General features: G+C 41.8%; 1 protein-coding gene and 1 long non-coding RNA gene across 2 annotated transcripts in view; one reads left to right on the top strand and one right to left on the bottom strand.

Annotated features, from left to right (window-relative positions):
* The window catches only part of SH3BGRL2 (SH3 domain binding glutamate rich protein like 2), a 77,915-nt gene that overhangs the window by 32,049 nt on the left and 23,247 nt on the right, over positions 1-22,619 (bottom strand). The gene's annotated exons all lie outside the window — the stretch shown is intronic.
* On the top strand, positions 6,045-19,863 carry LOC147581047 (uncharacterized). The gene is made up of 5 exons (XR_015251342.1): positions 6,045-6,137; positions 6,231-6,300; positions 11,928-12,041; positions 16,961-17,249; positions 18,930-19,863. It is a non-coding gene; the product is annotated as an uncharacterized LOC147581047 (long non-coding RNA).

Below are 22,619 nucleotides of genomic sequence, written 5' to 3'. Positions count from 1 at the left end.
CGAGGCAGCCATCTTGGTCCAGCTGCTTCAATAAATGGTCTGAATGTGTTCCCCTCAAAATTTATATGTTGAAACCTGACCTCCAAGATGATAGTATTACAAGGTGGGGGCTATGGAAGGTGATTAGTTTACTAGGACAGGACCCTCATGAATGGGGTTAGTGTCCTTATAAAAGAGACCCGAGAACATCCCTGCCACTTTCTGCCACTGAGGACACAGCAAGGAATCCCGCAGTCTGCAACCAGAAGAGGGCTTTCACCAGAACCCAACTGTGCTGGCAACCTGATCTTGGACTTCCAGCCTTCAGAACTATAAGAAATAAATTTATGTTGCTTGTAAGCTACCCAATCAATTTTGTTACAGCAGCCCAAACAAAGACAATGAACCTTTACCCTTTCCACTCCAAATCCTGCGCCTGCTGAGGACCCCAAAGCCTGCATCCACGCCTTGGTAACCTACCCCCACAGGCGCCTGGGTGATAAACTGTCTGGGCTGGTGCTGCTGAATTGGCTGACCTGGCATGAACACTCAGTGACCCGTGAAAATCTTAGTGAAGATGTTTGTAGCTCTTTCACTGGCAACCTCCTGGCTCCAGGAATCCCTAGGGACTGGATCTGCGGCCAGGCTAAGTAAATTACATTGTACTTCAGTTACATTTACCCCTACTCTGTGGCACTTTTAAGTAAACTTGCACTCCTTCACTCTCTCTTCTTGTCGGATTAGTTCTTTCCCAGACGGCTGACAATTTATGTAATTAAGTAGCCCTTCCAGAAGAATCCTTCCATGTGCTTCTAGGCATGCCTGGTCATGTTTGAATTCTGGGGTATACACAGCTGTTGCTGCACCTTGGGACCTTGAGAGTCACTAGCAAATAACGAGAAATAATCAATTTGAATAAGATAGTTGTTTTTTTAATTGAGATTTAATGTGCACAATTGTGGGAAATCAAGTTTAAAGACAACTAATTGTGGGAAAAAGTTTAAAGACAACTGAAGTACAGGCGGATGACAGCAAGGAAAACTGGAGGCGAGAGGGGAGTGTGTATTTTTGAGTTAGACTGTCTGGGTTTTAATCCTGGCCCTATCTGTTGGGTAGCCTTGGAGAAATTACAAAGCTTCTCTCAGCATTAGTTGCCAAATCTGTGAAATGGACCCAGTATCTTTTTGCATAGGTTCATTGGGAGGATCAGATACAAAAAGAGCTAAGCAATCGCAGGCACTTGCTCAATTGTTCCATTCATTCAAACACACGAGCTTTTCTTTCGTGGCCCTAGATGGGGCCCTCTGCCAAAAACATGAAATGACTTCTGGGTACTTTCAAAGGTTTTAGGTATTCAATGTAACAGTTCTTTATTTCACTTACTTTCACACTTCAAATACACATTTTTCTTTTTTCTGACTTACAGCAGATGTAGGACTCATTAGGACCTTTTATGTATCTCACATGGAAAAAGTCGAAGGCAGAGGAAGAAAACCAAAAAGTAAAAATTTTCTTAGAACAACACAACTTACAATGGAGAGACTGGACTAAGGGGAAGTAGAGGGAGGGCTCTAAGACAACCCCTTTCCACTACGGAGGGAGAAAAGGACTGATGACCTTTCCCTTGTAAGAAGACCCTTGCTACTTCTAGCAATTAAGCAGAGTATCTCAAAGATACATAATTTCATGGCAAATTCTTTAACAGTTCACTGTTGGACTCACTAGGCATTCTACTGTCATAAAGAGGATGCAAATGGCAGAAAGTATTATGGCAGACACTGGACCAGTTACCCCTTTTCTGTGAAGGCCAAAGTTCCAGAGGGAGACACAGAATCTGAAACAGGCTCCAAACTCTGAGCTGTCAGCACAGAGCCCGACGCGGGGCTCGAACTCATGGACCGCGAGATCATGACCTGAGCCGAAGTTGGACGCTCAACCGACTGAGCCACCCAGGCGCCCCCCAGCCACTCTTGTAGCTGGGCAGCTCTGTGACCCAGATCTAGCCCCTGAGGTGTGAGCCAAAGTCTGCTGGGTAAAGCTTCTGGTCAAGGTTTTGCTCTCCTGCTCAAGCATATGGATTCAGGTGCTAGGCCCTTTGTCCCTGCCCTTCCACCTCCTTTCTGCTTGGAACCTCAGTGTGAGGGCTAGAGACGTGCTGGCAGCTTTTCCGCCATGAGCCAGTAAGCATCAGGAAAAGGCCAAGAGAATGCTAGCATCAGGAAAAGGCCAAGGGAATGCTAGAAACACAAGCCCTGAACAAATCAGCCTCCAGAATTACAAAGAGAGAAAACTTCCGTTCTTTTGAGATCTCATTGGCCATGTTCTCCCTTACCTGCAGGTGAACACATTCCTAACGAGAACGCTCACCGCTAAGGTTTCATTGTTGGGGAGTAGGGCAGGGTGTAGAATAAACCCCAATAAGCCATCTGCTAACCGTCAACATTCTAACACTGTTTAACTAAACAGGAAGTTACACATAAAGTACTGTGTGTCTGGTGTCTATTGCAGTTTATCTTACTAGAAAGCAAATACCAGGTTACCAAGCCAAAGATAGCAGTGTGAGAGGCTGTCTAGCAAGAGATTGAAACCGGAGTTTTAAGGAATCAGAGTGTCAGAAAGAGATGGATTATGCAACACAGGACAATTTTTGAAACAACCAGTATTATATGTTGTATTTTAAGGCAATAAAATTTTAATGATGGAAAAACTTGTGCTTTTTCACCTATGTACCATTAGCACAATCCATGCTACTCAACAGGCACTCAGTGTGTTTATATTAAACACAGAAACATTACTGAGTTTGAATAAATACCTTTAACATATTTGCTTTTGAATCAGTCAACATTTTCCGTGCTGTTTTCTTAACCAATTTGCATTAGTTTCTTTTTCCTGTTTTTGTAAGTCATCTTTGCAATGTATTTTTTTATTAAAAAAAAAAACCCACCATAATCTCATCATCCTGAAGTAATTATTTCTTATAGTACCTTCCAAGGACACAACAGTTAGAAATATACTTCATAGGGGCGCCTGGGTGGCTCAGTCGGTTGAGCGTCCAACTTCGGCTCAGGTCGTGATCTCACAGCTCATGAGTTCGAGCCCCATGTGGGGCCCTGTGCTGACAGCTCAGAGCCTGGAGCCTGCTTCGGATTCTGTGTCTCCCTCTCTCTCTGCCCCTCCTGCACTCATGCTCTCTTTCTCTCTCAAAACTAAACATTAAAAAAAAAAAAAAGAAATATACTTTATATAGTTGCCATAATAACATACACATTTGCGGTAGGATGTTTCAGTTTTATTACAAATATTTTGTTTTTATAATCTCCATAGTTATCTTATTGCGTGCATACATTCTATTAAGTACTTTAATGTTTAGAACATTATCCTACCATTGGAAATTTAAGTGTGTTCCAAGGATTTTTTTTTTAATTAAAGAAGAAAACTTGGGGCACCTGGGTGGCTCTGTCAGTTACACATCTGACTCTTAGTTTCAGATCAGGTCACAATCTCATGGTTCATGGGTTCAAGCCCTGCATCAGCACAGAGCCTGCTGGGGATCCTCTCTCCCTCTCTCTTTCTGCCCCTCCCCTGTTTGTGCTCTCTCTCTCTCTCTCAAAATAAATAAATAAACTTAAAAAAAATTAACAACTTTTGCATGACCGATGAATGGAATCAGAAAAATGATTACCGCTGTTCTTTAATTATAATGGTGCTCGTTCTCCATCTGCATCTATGTATTTTTGGGTAGTTACCTTTTCAACAATGACAACCGTTACAGCAGACCTGCAAATTGTAGTATTGATTGTTAGCTCACATTGTTCTCAGTAACAAAAACTGTTTCTGATGGGAGAAAAATAATTTTTTATCATTAAAAAATAAAATTAAGGGGCGCCTGGGTGGCGCAGTCGGTTAAGCGACCGACTTCAGCCAGGTCGCGATCTCACGGTCCGTGAGTTCGAGCCCCGCGTCGGGCTCTGGGCTGATGGCTCAGAGCCTGGAGCCTGTTTCCGATTCTGTGTCTCCCTCTCTCTCTGCCCCTCCCCCGTTCATCCTCTGTCTCTCTCTGTCCCAAAAATAAATAAATGTTGAAAAAAAAAAAATTAAAAAAAAAAATAAATAAAATAAAATTAATAATATTGCTTGAACTGTGCCCATGATATTTATTGCTATTTTGTGGACACTTTATGATTTACATCTTTTATTGGCATAGGAGCATATACACAGCATGCATTTAAAATACACACACATGGGGATATGTACTCAAAGAATTTTTAAATTTTTTTTAATGTTTACTTTTGAGAGGGAGAGAGCAAGAGCGAGCAAGCACAAGTGGGGGAGGGACAGAGAAACACACAGATTCCGAAGCAGGCTCCAGGCTCTGAGCTGTCAGCACACAGCCCAACGTGGGTCTTGAACTCACGAACCCTAAGATCGTGACCTGAGCCAAAGTCAGACATTCAACTGACTGAGCCACGTAGGTGCCCCTCAAAGAATTTTTAAGTTATTATTGGGGTATGTGATCAAAAACCTTTACGGACTACTTCACTTAAAAAAAACCGTTGGCGGGGGAGGTGCCTGGGTGGCTCAGTCGGTTAAGCGTCTGACTCTTGAAAGTTACCAGACTGATAAAGAAATTGTAAAAATCTAACCTGAGCTTCACTGTAAATATGGCAGCACACTATACTGCTAATATATTTTCTATGGGTTAACATAAATAAGACATGGTGCTAAATCTAGACTCAGAAAAGACAGGAATATAAGCATCTACAATTGAATCAGGCGAGGGAGAGAAATCTTAACATCTGGGCAATATCCTTTATAATCTGTTTTTTCTTCATACTAGTCCTTTTGCCCTTGAAGACATCACATACTTCCATGACTTCAAATCTCACCTGTAAGACTTAGAAATATATATCTAAACTATATCTAAAACTTGCATTTCAAAATTGGCATCTTTCACAAGGGTCAATCCCCCAGTTCCAGAGCCTTTCTGGAAATGTATGCTTAAATGTCCCACCATCACCTCAAACTTGATGGCGAAAACAGAACAAAAACAATGTTGTCACAAAGTCAACCCACCAATCCACCCTTTTCCCTGAACTTTCCGGTTTCTATCAACAAAACAACACTTTGTTGATGACTCATCCTGACAGAAGAACTGCCTATACAAGTCCACAACTTAACGTCATTACAAAAATAACCTACCTAAATGAAAACCACACACTCTGTTATTAGACGAGATGAAGGGAGCCTCTCTTGTGCTCAGTTGGGTAGCACTAAAAATGGGACAGTGTAAAGAATAAAGAAGGTGGGTGGTAAGTACGGCCAAAGCAAGCTTGGCTCTGAGGTCTGTGAGGGGCCCTGGTCCATCTGGGACTTTGCTCATGATGCTTAGAACACTGTGATAAAGATGCCAAGGGCAGTGGCCTGATCCTCATTTGGGCCACTTAGTTCTGAGTCATGAGCTAGTCCTGGACAGACAGAAATGGATGGATCGGTATCACCTTGGACAAGTTCCTTATTCTATCAAAGCCTTAGTTTCCTCATCTGTGAAATGCAGATCATAATTCATCTCAGAGGATAGCGATGAAAATTAAATGGCATAATGCTCACAGAGTTGTACACGGCCCACTGAAAGAACTCAGTACATGTTTTAGTTATTATTATAACTTTTATTCTAGGGCCACAAACCTCATTCTCTATTCTGTTCTTTAGCAAGTATATTCTGCTAGTCAACTGGGGATACCTGGACCCAGTACAACTCCACAGCCACCTGGCTTCTCTTTCTCCATTCGTTCTTTGATTCACTTGTGTTCATTCTGCAGGGATATTTTGAAGGTCTAGGAGGTGTCAGGCCTGTACCAGGCCTGCCTCTGCCTTACTTCAGCTCATTTACAAGTGAGCTGTGAGTTACAGGAAGTCAATATCCAAACTATAAAACTTGATTCAAATGGATGATCCACTCTTTAGGATTGTACATTTTAGTAAAAATGGGTTTCCCTTTAAATATGAACATGCTTTCTCACCAGTAGAACATGCTCTTTGAGGGTTTATTTTCCACACAGGTTCATGTTCATGCACATGCTCCCATCCTTGCCTGGGCAGCAGGCTACAGCGGACTGAGAGGGATGAGCACAGAGGAGACCCTTGCACAGGGGCTTGTGGTGAGCAGAACAGAGTTCCACAAATAGATGCTATTCACTGTTGTGTGCTCACAAGAGTAACCTTTTTGATTTTCCCATCTCTGTTGCATACAGGAACTGAGAGGAGGAATGGGAAAGTTAAAATGACAAAGTGGAACAGGGAGAACAGGAGATTTCAGCCAAGGTAAGAATTGACAGATGTCCCCACACTATACTCTCAGACTTAAAGTCAGTACCGGTGTATTTGTTTTTAAACTGGTGGTCAATGTCAATTTAAACACCTTTTTATTGTGAGTCATAGTTGTCTCTCTTTTGGAATCACAGATTAAGATCAAGAAGTTTATGTGTAATTAAATCCAATCACTTCATTTAGTTCCCTAACTGAAACTTAGGAAGGGTGTCAGAGTGCATGGTCTACTGTCCTTGAGTTGAAATAATTCAGAACAGATGAGAGAGAGGTTGCCACTGCCCTGCCACTGGCAGAACAATTGTTTCCACGAACTTGGCTCTAACCACCATTAACGAAAACGTCACCCGTACGTATTTCCTGATTGGAAACAAATATTTTCAGAATAGCTTAGTCAACTCCTTTCACATTCCGGATCATGGGCTGGTGAGACATTATTTGCTTCTAATTCTTGGCATAATTTTAAAAGATAGCTGAGTAGGACAATACTAGGACTGAATTAAAATTTAAAAGATAAGTCTGTAAAATCTGCCACCTTAAGCTTAGTCGTTTCATTTTTCAAAACCATGCTTACATGTTTAATCCCACACGATTACTTGTTCATGTTAAGAAACTAAACCAGTATCTTTCCCAGCCCCCCTCCCTCTCTATGACTGCTCCATCAGGAGCTCCAACAGCCAGACCTTCCTCCAGTTTCCTACTAACCATGAAGTCATCACCTCCCTTCTTTCCTTCAGCTGCTAAGTCTTTCAAATTCTCCTCCTCCTCCTATCTTTCCTATTTCTCCCCATTTCTAAAGGGCCTATTCTGCTGCTGGCCAGACAGTAAAATTCTGGGAGTCTCCCAGAAATTTACTGTCCTACCCACTCCTACCCTTCTAAAGGCAGACAAGAGTGTTCTTCTCAAGCACATATCACTATCTTTTCAGAACTTTAGAATTCCTCATTGGCTCTTGATAAACACTGTAGAAAGACAGCTACACAGCGTCACACTCTTAGATCTCCAGGCCTCTCACCTTCAGAATCCTGGAATCTTGAAGTATACTGGATCACACATGATGCCTTCCAGCCAGAGAACCTCAGCTCACACCCTAGACCCTTTGAGAACTGAATACAGCCTGTAATCTCTTCTCTTACCATCTCTTTTCCCTAAATTAGGCAAGTTTACCTTGTTTGGCAAGACTTCTACACACATCTGAGTCCAAACACCTTGCTTACATCTTTATTTTCTATCTTCTCAGACATTTTATACTTTTTGTAGAGCTACACACACATTAACACATACTGATGTCACTTACGGTATTAGCTGTGTGTAGCACATCTCCCAAGAGAATTATCCACATAGCATATACTCAAATATCATCTGATATGTTGTCTCTGGGGCTTGTGGGAAAGAACAGATTCTAAGGGGAGGACTGGGTGCTTAAGATTTACTCACATTTCAGAAAACCAGAAAATTCAGAAGATCTTAGTGATGGTACCACTACCCACTTACCTGCCCAACACAGAAACCTGGACTTCATCTTTGATTCTCCCTGATGATGCAATTAATCAAGTCATGGCCTTTCTTCTTTCAAATTTTTTCTTGAACCCATCCACGCTTCTCCATTTTCACTCCTACTAGCTCATACCAAGTCATCGTCTCTCATCTACAGCTTCCTGTGTCTTCTCGTAGCCAGATTTCCTTAGCCAAACCGCTTTTCGCAAAGAAGCTAGTATTTTTATTAAAGTATAAACCTAATGGTTTCATATCTCTGTTTAAATTTTTTTTTTCAACATTTATTTATTTTTGGGACAGAGAGAGACAGAGCATGAACGGGGGAGGGGCAGAGAGAGAGGGAGACACAGAATCGGAAACAGGGTCCAGGCTCCGAGCCATCAGCCCAGAGCCTGACGCGGGGCTCGAACTCACGGACCGCGAGATCGTGACTTGGCTGAAGTCGGACACTCAACCGACTGCGCCACCCAGGCGCCCCTCATATCTCTGTTTAAAAACCTCTCAGGAACTTCCCATTAACCTTGAGATGAAAGGAAACTTCCATGCCCAGGCCCACAAGGCCCACCTCTCTGGCCTCATGCCCCTCCTCCCTCCCCCTGCAGCAATGGCTCTCGACCCATAGGTACATCTAGATCACCTGGAGCGCTTGTCAAAACAGATTGTGGGGGTTCCTGGGTGGATCAGTCGGTTAAGCGTCCAACTTCGGCTCAGGTCATGATCTCGCGGTTTGTGGGTTTGAGCCCTACACTGGGCTCTCTGTCTGTGTGACAGTTCAAAGCCTGGAGCCTGCTTCGGATTCTGCATCTCCCTCTCTTTCTCTACCCCTCCCTGTCTCATGCTGTCTTTGTCTGTCTGTCAAAAATAAATACACATTAAAAAAATTAGAAAAAAAAAAACTTGTATTACTTAGCAAGGTGAGGCCATAATAAAACATTATCAAATGGAATGAAAGATGTGGTTGGTTTGATTTTATTGTTTTTACATTCTCTATCAAGATTACATGTTTAGTTCCTTAAAGAAAAAAGTCAGTCAAGTATAAAATATGAATTCAGAATGCCACTATTTTATAAGACTATGAAAATTACACACAATTGCTCATACACGTGCCTCCTATTAATTAGAGGATACTACATAGAAGAGCTAGTCTAGCAAAACTTGCTATAATAGTCAAAATCCTCTGTAGTAAGGAGGAAATCCTGCTGAGGACAGTATTTTCCACAGGCAAGAATCACCAGCCTTCAGCCAAAAGCCATGCTGTTATCGATGGCCAGAGATACTACTCCATACACACTGTGTTGTTGTTTTTTTTAATGTTTTTATTTATTTTTGAGAGAGAGAGAGAGCGTGCACACACAAGTAGGGGAGGGGCAGAGAAAGAGGGAGACACAGAATCAGAAGCAGGCTCCAGGCTCTGAGCTGTCAGCACAGAGCCTAATGTGGGGCTCGAACTCATAAACCACGAGATCATGACCTAAAGTCAGAAGCTTAACCGACTGAGCCACCCAGGTGCGCCCACACTGTGTTTTTGGATATGTTATTCTTGTTTCCACATCAGTTAATCCTCAATTGTGTAGAAAGTGATCCTAAGAGATGATCGAGAAACTACTGCCACTTAGGTTTGAAAAGCAATTTGGGGGACACCAGATCGTTTTCACAATTACATTTTATACGGCATCATATAATTAGTCCACATTTCCTTTGTAGGCACAAACTCATACCTCTATGAGAAAGTCTGGATGCTCTTACCTACATTCTGTGCACCTGTCCTATGTTGGGTTGACCATGTCATCAGCTCAATCCTCCCTCTTTGGGCTACCGAGGAAAGCTATGTGCCATTTCTGCTAAAAACTCCAACCATCTAGCTTCAGCCACACATTTGATTCAGTTTCAGTCCCACACAACTGCCACTGGGAGCTCTTATAGCTTTCTCAGATCTCCACAGGCATGCACCTTTCCCACAGATGACCCTAAGTCCTGCATCAGGTAAGATGAAGTCTTAAAGAGTACTTCCAAATTGTGGTGTTTCCACCTCAAATTTCTCTGTATCTTCACCCATATAATTCTCCATTCCATCTTGACTCAAGAGAGTAAGTGGTGAAATTAACAAAGGAGAATAAGAGAGAAAGAGAATCTTGGGGGGTGGGGGAGAAACAGAGAGGGAGCGCGCCATCCACAGAGAGCCAGAAAAAAGAAAAACCAAAGTCTCCTTAAAAGGTAAAAGAGTCTTTGTTAACTCACAGATGTTTATGAGACCTTGTGGAGACCTTGCAATGTGCTAGGCTGCCCTAGTAACTAAAGGAATATAGGTGACAAAACCAGGTCTCTAATTTGCTGCAGTGCATAGTCTAATGGGGGAGGGGGGGTGGAGGAAGATAGGGCTTGCTAATAACTAACTTTCATACGAAACTGGCAGTCATGGAGGGGTGCCTAAAGAGCCAGGGCAGTACTACATGGGAAATGAAGGGGGCAAGGCCATGAAGCTCAGGGATACGTATGCACAGAACAAAAGCCCAGTATCAGAAATCTAAAAAGGAGGAATATACGGGGCGCCTGGGTGGCTCAGTCGATTCAGCGTCCAACTTCAGCTCAGGTCATGATCTCACAGTTCGTGAGTTGGAGCCCTGCGTCCGGCTCTGTGCTGACAGCTCAGAGCCTGGAGCCTGTGTCGGACTCTCTGTCTCCCTCTCTCTCTCTGCCCCTCCCCCACTTGTTCACGCACGCGTGTTCTCTCTCAGATAAACATTAAAAAACAAATTTAAAAAGACTTAAAAAATAAAATAAATAATAAACAATAAAAAGAAGGACTATAAATTAAATGGCTCCTAGGATGATAGGGGGAAGGAGCCTCCAGGTGGGTATTCTATGGGAAGGTAGAGAGAAAGGAAATGGAAGGCAAAAGATGGGGGCAACAAGGGGACAGAGGTAGGAGCAAATAAGCTACTTTCTCCTGGAATTAGAGACTGTGGTTTTCTGGATAATTGAAAGCTCATCCCTTCAAACACAAATTTATTTTGACTTTATTTTAAACTATTTTTAGTTTAGAAATCTTTCTAAAAGGCACCACATGGGTTCCTGCATTGTTTAGCAGAATACATCAAAGCAAAACATGCCAAACCTGATTTAATCTGTTCTGGATGAAGAATCATCATTATAATCCATTTTTCGTACTTTGATGTGGTGCACTGACATTCTCAGGGCCCACTTATGTGTAAAAGTCTGTTATTTTACTCTATACCAACTAGAGCCTGCAACTGTGCTTCTGGAATTCTCCAGTTCTGCCTCCAGGAGGCAGCTGTCACTTCTCAGAGCTTCCCTTGGTGACTCCTCAATGGAGCTGAGAACACTGCTGTGGCCTCTGTCACTCAGTTGTCTGAGGTGAGGCTCTGAAGGGCAGACCCCTGGGGCCACAGCCCAGCCCCAGCCCCAGAGTATTTGGAAGAGGCCCCTCTGCTTCCTGCCAGGGCTCCAGCTTCATTCCACATGGGAGTTCTAGAATTCTGATACGTGCATAAGGGAAGTAATACTATAATAAAATTATCTCTAATAACATCGATTCTTCATGCCACTATTTAAGAAGCAGTGAAATACAGGTATCCCCAGTTTTTGAAAGTTCACACTATGCCACTTCACTTCTTTTTTTTTTCAACGTTTATTTATTTTTGGGACAGAGAGAGACAGAGCATGAACGGGGGAGGGTCAGAGAGAGAGGGAGACACAGAATCGGAAACAGGCTCCAGGCTCTGAGCCATCAGCCCAGAGCCTGACGCGGGGCTCGAACTCACGGACTGCGAGATCGTGACCTGGCTGAAGTCGGACGCTTAACCGACTGCGCCACCCAGGCGCCCTTTTTTTTTTTTTTTTTTTTTTAATTTTTTTTTTCAACGTTTATTTATTTTTGGGACAGAGAGAGACAGAGCATGAACGGGGGAGGGTCAGAGAGAGAGGGAGACACAGAATCGGAAACAGGCTCCAGGCTCTGAGCCATCAGCCCAGAGCCTATGCCACTTCACTTCTATGAAAGACCTACATTAGTACCTCTTTTCACTAACTGAAAGGAATCCAAAGGCGATTTTCACCTTTATGAAAAAGGCAAACAGCGAAAACAGCATTCAGCAGTTGTTTTGCAGGAAGCCTTTACAGAAGCAGAAGGCACCCCAGCAGCGAGACCAGCACCCCCAAGCTCCTTCCCCGGAACTACATACACTCAGCAGCTCAGCATCAGGCCGCCACAGCTTTGAACCGTGAGCATCTGTGCTTTAATCTCTATTTATTTTGTGCATCTGTTAGCAAGATGTGTCATAAGGTATCAAAAAAGCCTAAGAGAGGTTACTTTTTAGGGTTTGGGAACACTCAAAACTTTTTTCACATAACTTAATGGTAATTAATTAATTGCTTCTTCGCTGTATGCCATTTCAGCTTATGAAAAGTTTCATAGGAATGCTCTACTTTGGGAGAGCCGGAGAAACCTATAAATCCTGTCCCTCACAGCCTTTTGTTTTCCAAAGCAGACTTCCAAGTACATGTTCCATACCAATCCCACTCCCACATGGTCCTGAACTCTTGATAAGCTTGATATTTGATGCAGAAGCTACAGAAACAATATTTCTTTTTCATTCATTCAATAAATGCTACATGCCAAGTTTTCTAATAGGAAACCATTGAGGTATAAAAAGATGAACAGAACAGCCCTGACCTCCAAGAACTTAGAACTTGTAGTTCAAAGAACCTGGGTACAAGATAATTCTAACCGAGGGTGGAAACGTGTTGAGGCCCCAGGACAGCAGTTCCACAGGCTGCACCGTGGAGGGCTGCTTCTACAGCCAAACTGGAGGGAGGAGAAAGGGAGGCCAGGGGAAGACTTCACCGGGAAATGGGAGGGCTTCAAAGAAAGGAGGGGGATCTGGTCACAATGCAGGGTGAGCACAGGCAGAGCAAATGTTATGAAAAAAGGCACAGAAGGCAGAAGGTAAAAAAGCCTAGTGTATTTATATAGTAGTCAAAGGAACAGAGAGAGAAAATGCTGCAAAGGTAGGTGAGAATCACATCACAGAGGGCCCAAAACGCCAGGCCAAAAAGCTAAGTCTTGAAGCTGTAAGCTGAAAGGAGCCAAGAAGATTTTTAGAAGCTCTCTGCACCTAACACACAGACTTAATCTTGTTAAAAGGATGAAGCCTATTTCTCCCCTTTAATGGAAAAGGAATTCAAAAAGTGAATTATTAATCATCTCACCCCTGTTAATTATTTCTTAAAACCAAGCTTGCTAATAAAACAGTTCTGTGGAATTAAGTACAGTGCTTCTGTCTGTCTTGATCTCACACTATAGGAAATACATACAGGTGGAAAAGGAGTCGTCTAGTCTAAAACAAAGGGCAGCACAGATATACAAATCAAATTCACTCTTTTGACAAAAAAGAACAGAGAGGGTAACATCTATTCCAGTTCACAAGCTTATACAAAATATTTTAGGGGAAAAAAACTTAATTTTCCACTTTATTTATTTAAGTGAAATTTTATTTTAGTGAATAAAAATAAATGAATTTTATTTCTTTTTATTTAAGTGAAATTTTCTAGAATCTTAAAAACAGCCACCTTCCCAACTCAAAAGAGGATGCTATTTTTCTGCCTAGCACTGATATGACTTTCTTTGTCCTCATCCAAATAAATAGACATGCCCTTGAGACTTACCTACAAGATAGATAATTTCAGCATTATATTCCATATGACTCTGTGTTGCCTCTGTTTTCCATGTTCATCTTATCTCCCCAGTCAGATTAGTTGTTATCTGGGATGGGAAAGGACCATGCCATATACTCATTCTGCATCCTGAATATGATCAAACACTGTGCAATATAAGGTACTCATAAATATATGGGAACTGATTAACCAAATTAATTTCTAAAATATATATCCTTAAAGGCTCAATTCCGTATTATTCATATTGGTTCATATGTGGAATACAAGAAAAAAATTAAAAATTCAAAGCTAGAAGAGCTCTTCAACAGAAGGATCTAAACCAGTTCTTAATAAGTATCAACATTAGTTATTAGAGAGATGCAAATCAAAACCACACTGAGATAACACCACACACCCACTAAAATGGTTATAATAAAAAATGCAGACAATAACAAGTGTCGGTGAGGATGCAGAGAAACTGGAACCCTCATACATTGCTAGTAGGAATACAAGATGAATAGCCACTTGGGAAAACAGCTTTGCAATTCCTCACAAGGTTAAACTTAGAGTTACCATATGAACCACCGATTCTTCTCCTAGGTATATGTCCAACAGAATTAAAAACATGATTACACAAATGTTCACAGCAGCATTATTCATAATAGGACAAAAGTGGAAACAACCCAAATGTCCATCAACGGATGAATGAATGAACAAAATGTGGCATATTCAGACAATGGAATATTATTCAGCCATAAAAGGAAATGAAGTATTGATACATAGTATGACATACATGGACTTTGAAAACATTAAGTGAAAGAAGCTAGGCATAAAAGGCAACATATTGTGAGATTCCATTTATATGAAATGTCCATAATAAGAAAATCCACAGAGACAGAAAGGAGATTAGCAGCTGCCAGGGGCTGGGGGAAGGAAGGAATGGAGTGACTGCTAATGGTCATGGGTTTCCTTCTGGGGTGAGGAAAGGTTCTGGAATTAGACAGTGGTGATAACATAGGAAATATACTAAAACCCACTGAAACGTAGACTTGAAAAGGGTGAATTTTATGGTATGTGATTATATCTCTTTTTTTTTTTTAATTTTTTTTTCAACGTTTATTTATTTTTTGGGACAGAGAGAGACAGAGCATGAATGGGGGAGGGGCAGAGAGAGAGGGAGACACAGAATCAGAAACAGGGTCCAGGCTCCGAGCCATCAGCCCAGAGCCTGACGCGGGGCTCGAACTCACGGACCGTGAGATCGTGACCTGGCTGAAGTCGGACGCTTAACCGACTGCGCCACCCAGGTGCCCCAAATTATATCTCAATTAAAAACAACAATAACAGCCTGATGAGAAACCTGAAGCTCAGAGAAGCTAAGTTTCTTGTCTAAAAACACAAAGCTGATTAAATGGCATCACTGGGGCGGAGGGGGGGTAAAAAAAAAAAAAGAAAAAAAAAAAAAAAGAAGCCTGGCTGGCTCAGTCGGTAGAGCATGTGATTCTTGACCTCGGGGTTGTGAGTTCAAGCTCCATGTTGGACACAGAGCTTACAAAAACAAAAAAACAAAAAACAAAAACACACACAACTATATCAAACAAACAAACAAACGTGCCATCACCAGAACCAGATTCAGTCTCCCAACTCCCAGTGCAGTATTCTAGGTCCATGTTGCACTGTTCTAGAAATATTAGGACAAGCAGTGGAGACTTGAACAAGTAATTTAATGGCTCATACCACATCAGAAGAGAACGATGAATGAAATGACCTCTTCAGTTCCTCCTAGTTTTAAAGCAATGTGAGTCTTCTCTTTGTAACCATTTCCTCTCTGCTACTATAGATTAGAGCAGAGGTTCTCAACCAGGTATGATTTTGCCCCCAGGAGATATTTGGGAATACATGGAGACATTTTTCATTGTCACAACTGCAGATAGAGGATACTCCTAGCACCCAGCGGGTAGAGACCAGGCATGCTGTTCTGTGTCTGCAAGGCACAGGATGACCCCACAATAAAGAATTACCTAGACCTAAATGTCAACAGGGACACTGGTGATAAAACCTGGCATAGGGTGTGACCAACTTCATTTTTAAGCTTTTCCAGGAAGTTCTGTCCTAGAGTTTAATGACTTCAAGCAGCAGTTCTGAGATTAGAGTGACTGAGAGGTCATCACCAAGTACAGACAGGAGGAAATAGACACTTTTTACTTCCTGGAATAATTAGGTTACATAGAGTCAAACATTCAAATGCCACAGTAGTCAGGTAGTCAACATAAAGGAATAGAGTCAACAAGCACCAAATAACCATTTAGGACTATTATTTCCTTTTTTCCAAAAAGAAAAAAAAAAAGAAAGCAAAAACAAAAACCTTTCACTGACTTCCATTCTTCATGAAACAAATAACCCTCTCAGTATAATCTTGTGGTTTCCCACTTTTGATAAACATACATGCCAAAAAATACTTCCTACTACAGGCAAAAGAACAGCACAAGCTCAATAACAAATGGCTCAGAGTTGGGAGGAGAGGGAGAATGGTAGGGGGTGTGGAGAACCCCAAGGCCACGTCATGATGAAGGGGCAACTCTGATGGATCCATGCCATGATGGAGTGAGGCAATGGGTGAAGAAATCTTCAGATGTCTCAAGAAGAGTAGGAATTCTAGATTGTGTATGTGGAAGAAAGACATCACCCAGTATTTAAAATCTTTGGCTCAAAACCACTTTAAAATACTGTGTTAACTCAAAAAAGAAGGGGTTCTAGCCTCTGCAACTAGACTGTGACCTCTAGCCTACACTAACCCTAATAAACAATGTCAGTTTCAGGTCTTCCTACAGATGTGTTCCATCTAACTCAGAACCTATTGTCTAACTATAACAATAATCTTTTTCCTTAATTAAATCTTAATAGCTTATTCAGAGTTGAAGACTCACAAAAGACCAGAGAATTACTATAGACTTAAATGTAAATGAAATCCATAATATTATTAACGGCTGCCTTGTCATTAAGCTCCGACAACTTTACAAGTGGGGATACTGAGATCCAGAGAAGTTAAAAGACCTGCTAAGCCACCTTGCCACTTAGGAGCCATTATCTGAACCCAGGTCTTTCTACTTATAAAATTCACATTCTTACCACTTATCATCTTGCTTGTATCACACAAATTTCTTCTACCAACTATGCTTATGAGGTTCCCTCAGTAAACTGCATGTACAGAATCTGATCTTAGAAAGAGGGATGGCTGATAATAAGCAAAGCACAAAGATTAGAATTATTAAACTGGGCAGATGAGGTGTATGAATGTACTCCCACTCCCGTGGGCCCCTCCTGCCTTCCCATGCATGGTGACTGCATCCCCACAGGCCCTCCTTCCCTCCCCTATAACCACCAACAGCCCTGCCTTTGGCCTCCTGCTTTCTACCCACTCTTTGCCTTGAACTCCGACCGTAGGCTGCAATATACTGATAAACTCTTTCCACCCAATTATTTACAGGGAAGAAAACAAGGAATGATCAGCCTGTGGAGAAAATGTCTCCCAAGAACCGAGAATCCCAAGCAGAAAGAATGAGAGCACACACTTGCACCACCACCATTTGTTCCAGTACATCTCATGTTGCCCAAAAGGTCCCAAGAAATTAAATATCTCTGCCCTCGACCCCATCCCGGCCAACCTTTCCTTCTCCCACATCAGCCCATTACCTTCCCACCCATCCTGCTCCCTCCAGCTCAACACATCAAGTCAGCTCAACTCAATCACACAAAGCAAGAGAACTGCATTTGAGGTAAATCATGCAGTTGGTTTCAGGACATTCAGTGAAATATTCAACTGTGTCTTCGGAGCACTGTCTGTTCCAATTTCTCTTTAACCTCTGACTCCTTCCTCTGGGACATGACCATTAGGAAAATGGATGGCACAAATCTAGTGTCTGGACTTTCTGGATTCTATGACAAGGCAAGTTATTTGAAATTTCTGAGCTTCAGTTTCCTATTCTACTAGAGAGAGTGAAGGGGGCTAGGGGATGAATATGAATGGCTACCAATGCCAAGTTACTTTGAGGAATACAAATTAACAAACATAAAGCCTTGAGTACTTCCTGCACATGGTGTGAATGGTAGTTGTTGTTCTTGTTACTATTAAAATTATTATGGGGGTGCCTGGGTGGCTCAGTCGATTGAGAGTCTGACATCGGCTCAGGTCATGATCTCACGGCTTGTGAGTTCGAGCTCCGTGTTGAGCTCTGTGCTGAACAGCTCAGACCCTGGAGCCTGCTTCGGATTCTGGTGTTTCCCTCTCTCTCTACCCCTCCCCCGCTCATGCTCTGTCTCTCTCTCTTTCTCAAAAATAAACATTCAAAAAAAATTTTTAATTATGAAATATTAGCTTTCCATTCCAACCATATTCCTTATATCTTTTTTTTTTAATATTTATTTATTTTTGAGAGAGACAAGAGACAGAGCTTGAGTGGGGGAGGGGCAGAGAGAGAGGGAGACACAGAATCCGAAGCAGGTTCCAGGCTCCAAGCTGTCTGCACAGAGCCCAATGTGGGGCTCGAACCCATGGACAGTGAGATCATGATCTGAGCCGAAGTCAGACGCCCAACTGACTGAGCCACCCAGGCGCCCCTATATTCCTTATAGCTTTTATCAGTCTCTGCAGAAGCAAAGCCATTGCTTTCACGTGCCGAGGACACTATGGCTACATTTACCTGCTCAACAGCTGAGTGGGTACCCCTGGAACTGCTCCTTAGCAGTCCTGCCCTTTCTCCTTTCTTTAGCTTGAGCTTCCGCACTGTTATCCTAGCCTGTTTCTGGGTGTCCAAGGCACAGGTTCTCAGTGGCCTCCAAGCAAGCGCTTTTCTTGTGGGTAATGTGGGATAAAAGTACTGGACAAAAACTCTTATGACAGGGAGGGGTTCAAATCTGGATTCACTGAACCAAAAGATCCTAGGCATGTTAATCGCCCTCAATATTCTCAGCTGAAAAATGGGTATAGGAAACACAGTTTGTAGGGCCATTATAAGGATTAAATAACCTGTAGGAAAAATCCTACCACATTCTGGGCACAGGTAAACACTAACTTGTTCACCTGACCTTCCAGTGCTCCAAGGCTCAGCAAGGTGGACAGGCATATCTGAGGGTCCACCTATCCAGTGTCTTTCTCCCTTTCTGTCTCCACCAACTGTTCTCACAAACCCCCCCCCCTCGCCACCTCTTTTACCGCCACCTACCTGCCCATCTGCCACAGAGGGAAGCTCCCCACAAACATTTCACTAGCATCAAGATTCAGTGTTCAGTTTCACAGTCATGATAATCACTGTCTTCACTTACTTTTATTAAACAGAGAGATCCTGGCCCTTCTCTACCACCCTCCCCCTAGATTTGGGGTGAGATGTTTGCAGAGAATATTATCTATCCATCAATTCAACTTGGTGTCTCATATTTCTTTTCCCTTTTACTCACAGACTCAAAACACTCTCCATTCAGTTATGCATGGAAGAGCCGAAGATAGCACTGGCAAATACGTGGCATAAGCCCTGGTCCTCCCTCCTCTGGTGCCAGATCAGACATCAACAATCAATCACACTGTTTTCCAGCTGATCCCAGACAAAGCTCCAAAACCCCTCTCCCAGCTCTCCAGGCAGCCACCATCCATCAGTCAAAGCTGTCAGTTGAGATAAGATCTACTTGCTAAGTATAGGAAGACTTAAGTCAAACCAGGACTCTATATTCATGTATTAGGTACAGCAAAGAATAATGACCAACTGCACAGTAGTAAGCACTCTGTAGGCAATGAATAAATATGTTCTAGTGACTTATGCACAACCTGCCATGCACCTATAAAATGTTCAAAAATTACAGAAGAACTCTAATAGGGTGATTTGTTTGGGGAATGACCTCAAATTATAACTCTTTTATTTAAATTTACTAAAAACTCTAAAATTATGGAAATGCAAACTGGTGGAGCCACTCTGGAAAACAGTATGGAGGTTCCTCAAAAAATTAAAAATAGAACTGCCCTACGACCCAGCAATTGCACTACTGGGATACAGGAGTGCTATTTCAAAGGGGCAGGCACATGCACCCCAATGTTTATAGCAGTGCTATTGACAATAGCCAAAGTACGTAAAGAGCCCAAATGTCTACTGACTAATGAATGGATAAAGAAGATGTGATATATATCAATGGAATATTACCAATGGTTAAAAAGAATGAAATCTTGCCATTTGCAACAACGTGGATGGAATTGGAATGTATTATGCTACGTGAAATAAGCCAGTCAGAGAAAGACAAATATGATTTCACTCAAATGTGGAATTTAAGATACAAAACACATGAACATAAAGGAAGGGAAGAAAAACAATATAAAAACAGGGAGGGAGACACTCTTACTAAAGACAGAGAACAAATTGAGGGTTGTTGGTGGGATGTTGGGTATGGGGATGGGCTAAATGGGCAAGGGGCATTAAGGAGGACACTTGTTGGGATGAGCACTGGGTGTTATATGTAAGTGATGAATCATTAAATTCTATTCCTGAAATCATTATTATACTATATGTTAACTAACTTGGATGTAAATTAAAAATAATAAAAAAATAAGAATCAAAAATAAGTAAATACTCTAAAATTATAGCAGCATGCATCCTTGGCTTAGTAGGTACTATGTACTATATATAATTATTTGATGATTAAAGATCCAAGGTTATAATTTAAAGTTTTTTTATTTTATTATAGTAATTAAATTTTTTTTTTTATTAAGCCCTGCCTTACCCATGAAACTATACTGACTCCCAATGATAGCTAATCCTTGGATGGGGCAGAAGGAGGTGCTTGGCTTGAATATTAGCTAACTAACTCCAGAATTAAATAAATCAGCAAATATTCAATCCAAATAGTTACTTTGACTAGTAAGTAGTTTATTTACCATAAAAGGTCAGCACAACCCAAAACTTCTGTCAGCTGGGGACCCAGGCTGATGGAGTGGCCAATTCCCATTCAAGGAACTATCATAACGAATATAATTAGGAAAGAGAACTAGTAAGCTTCAAATCACATAGGAATGCCATGAAGACCATACTCCCACTCCTTGTGTAACTCCAAAAAGAAAACAAACTCAAAAAAAGCTCAAAAGCTACATTGGTTGTGTTGCTTTAGGGTTTTTTGTTTTGTTTTGTTTTGCTTTGTTTTGTTTTTTATATAGGATTGGTCTGCTGACTTTAACTGTATTTGCATTTACCAAACACCATTGAACTGACCTGTCAGCAAGTCACTTAATTGGGTCTCTCTTCTTCCCAGCCCTCCACTCCAAAAGCCACTAGGTCCAAGATGACAAAAAGCCAATTCCAGATCTGAGTCATCGCTGGTAGGATATGGAAGCACGTCCTGAAGTACCTAAAACCCTCTGCCCTCAGTCCCAGCCAACATTCCATTTCCGGCTTCAGGAGTGCTGAAGCAATGCTGGCAGAGAGCCACAAGGGTCCCACAACAAGAGACACACCCTGATGTACACCGCGCCCTGCCCTTCTAGTTTCAGGGGTCAGTTCCAGGAAACCCCCTTTGGGGTTGTTCCAGGCACTGACCCAGCCCAAAAGAGTTCAGTACCTTTTAGGAATGAATAAGCTGTCAACGGTAACAAAGGGAACCAGACCCAGTTCTAGTTTCCAGGGGCTGCACCAGCCTAAAAGGACCTGGGCTTGTTGGTAGGGGGACCCCTATCTGGCAGCAAGCATCTAGCAGAGCTTCGAGTCCTACAGCAAAGCAGTCAGGAGCCCAGAAGGTGCTTTTCCTAGGTCGGCTGATTGTTTAGAGTCTGGAAAAATTAATCAAACATGAAAGAAAGAACAACACTAACTTTTAGTTGCCATAGTTCCTGAGCAATTAGTCCGTGCTGGCAGATAAAACTCAGATAAGCCTATTTTTGAAAGAGGACAGAAGGGAAGCTGCACTGGCTCAGACCACACAGCTGGGTTACAGCCGCTCCAAGGCTCCCAGTCCCCAAGCGCCACCTCTCACAGCCGCCCTAGCCACCTCCATGCCAGGCAACGGTCTGTACTGGTCATTGCTGGTCTAAACAATCACTCAACAGAAAGGTTCCATGACATGTTTTTAAACTACCACTAAAAAGAGGACCCAAAGAAGACAACTGTATATGATTAGAAGTGGAAAATCTCCCTCAAATATTAATAAGCGTTTGCCAGTTCACAGGGAAAAAAGTTGTTTTCACTAAATTTCTCATTTAGAAAGCTAGGTCCTTTTTCTTTGTAGCAGTGTAACAAAGCTAATCACAGAAAAATAATGTACCTAGGAATGTAATTTAAATGAGAATAACACGTTTCTAACTCACTCTGCAGCAAGGTAGCAGCCACTAAAGCAGCTCCTACTGAAAATTTGGGTCTCCTTTTAAGTTTAGAGTTTGGAGGGTGACTTTTTAAAAAAATGGACATTCAGCAATTAAAGCAATAATTTATTGGTCCCATTTTTTAAATCTGCATTTCAAAACAAAGTATTTTAAACTTTCATATATAATGATCCATAAATCATGCTAATTTCTGTTTTGGGAAAAATGAAACATTCACTAAGAATCTAGACCTTTTCTATTCTGTCACCCATTTCTAACTGTACTGGGGGGGAACATGATTCATTTCAACATTTTTATAAATTAAACATGAAAAACATCTAAAGAAGAAATATTTCTTAATTTGGTATCTCACACTGCTTCTTATAGAACTGGCTTTTCCCCCCCACTACAGTTGTTTTCCTTTCCTGTTTTTTTTATTTTTTATTTTTTATTTATTTATTTATTTTTGAGAGAAAGAGAGAGAGCACGAGCAGGGAAGGGGTAGAGAAAGAGGGAGGCACAGAGTCTGAAGCAGGATCCAGGCTCTGGGCTGTTGGCACAGAGCCAGACATGGGGCTCGAACCCACAGACCAAGAGATCATGACCTGAGCCGAAGTCAGATGCTTAACTGACTGAGGCACACAGGTGCCCCTTTCCTTTTCTGTTTTTGACCAAAAAAACTGAAAAACACACAAAAGACAAGACTCAAATGTTCTTAAATTCCCACAATATGGAAACCACCTCAAATTTCATATTATAAATATTTGTCAAAATTTCATTTCCTCAAATAAATAGAAATGTTTTCTGAAAGTATTCC

This window comes from Puma concolor, chromosome B2 (assembly GCF_028749965.1).
Source record: "Puma concolor isolate L17-30 chromosome B2, mPumCon1.1.hap2, whole genome shotgun sequence".
In the NCBI taxonomy this organism is placed as follows: domain Eukaryota; kingdom Metazoa; phylum Chordata; class Mammalia; order Carnivora; family Felidae; genus Puma; species Puma concolor.
Note: the sequence above shows the minus strand (reverse complement) of the source record. Positions and strands in the feature narration are given on the sequence as shown.